This window comes from Myotis nattereri (assembly GCF_964212035.1).
Source record: "Myotis nattereri genome assembly, chromosome: 11".
Taxonomy (NCBI): domain Eukaryota; kingdom Metazoa; phylum Chordata; class Mammalia; order Chiroptera; family Vespertilionidae; genus Myotis; species Myotis nattereri.
In genome coordinates this window covers 32,383,056-32,384,366 of record NC_138086.1, presented here as the reverse complement: position 1 = coordinate 32,384,366, position 1,311 = coordinate 32,383,056, and positions in this window count along the sequence as shown.

Here is a 1,311-nt window from a genome sequence, read left to right as displayed (position 1 = left end):
TACTGTATCATTATAGTAAGTCTAATTTTTCCTGATTTATTTTTATTAATGTTTAAGCTACAGTTGACATAGAATACTGTATTAGTTTCAGGTGTACAACATAGTGCTTAGACATTTACAAAACTTACTATAGTAAGTTTCTAAGTAAGGTATTGTGAGTTCCCCAGTCTTGTTCTTCTTTTTGAAAATTATTTGGGTTATTCTACATTTTCACATTTGCACAGAAATCTTAGAGTTAGCTTTTCAATGTTAACAAAAAGCTTCCTGGGCTTTTTATTGAATCTATAGTTGGGAGACAACTGACATGCTAACAAAATTGTGTCTTCTGATTAATGAAAATAGAATGTGTTTCATCTATAGGTCTTTAGATTCTCTCAGCGATGTTTTCTAGTTTTAACTAGTGTTCTGGTGCACGGATTTGTGCACATTGAAAGGAAATTAATTAGAAGAAATAATATTTTAATATTGCTATTCACATCTTGCTAATGAAAAGAAAATAGGATTCTACCAAGTCTCCTATCTACCTACTCCAGGACTTCTGTGAAGATCAAATGAGATGAGGCATGGGAAAATGCTTCACAAATATTTGGTTGACCTGTAAAATGTTTGCACCTGACTATAAAGCAAGTCGGGTTCCTGGGCTGAAGAAACTCCAAGGAGGCTAGTTGCTAGGGAGAGGAAGCCGGGCATTGCTATGTGATGTCATTACCTGGTGCCCACAGCCACTGTTTCTGGGCTGGGCTGGGCTGTGGGCTGTATTTCGTGCCATGCGGCCTTGGCAGCATTGGCTACAATTTGGTGAAGTGTCGCTCCAGGGTGGTGGCAGGGCCTGTGTCCAACTTGGGGGAAGCCAAGTGTTGGTTTGTTGGCACCAGGTCCATAATGCTGTTTATTTTAAAACTAGAGGCCCGGTGCACAAAATTCATGCACTGTGTGTGTGGGGGGTGTTCCTCAGCCCATCCTGCACCCTCTCCAATCTGGGACCCCTCAGGGGATGTCTGACTGCTGGTTTAGGCCCTATCCCTGAGATGTATTTAGAATTATAAATGTACTAGAGGCCCAGTGCACAAAATTTGTGCACAGGGGTTGGGGGGAGGTCCCCTCAGCCCAGCCTGCACCCTCTCCAATCTGGGACCCCTTGGGGGATGTCTGACTGCTGGTTTAGGCCCGATCCCCGGGATCGGGCCTAAACCAGCAGTTGGACATCCCTCTCACAATCTTAGACCACTGGCTCCTAACTGCTCACCTGCCTGCCTGCCTGATTGCCCCTAACTGCCCCCCTGTTTGCCTGATCGCCCCCAACTGACCTTC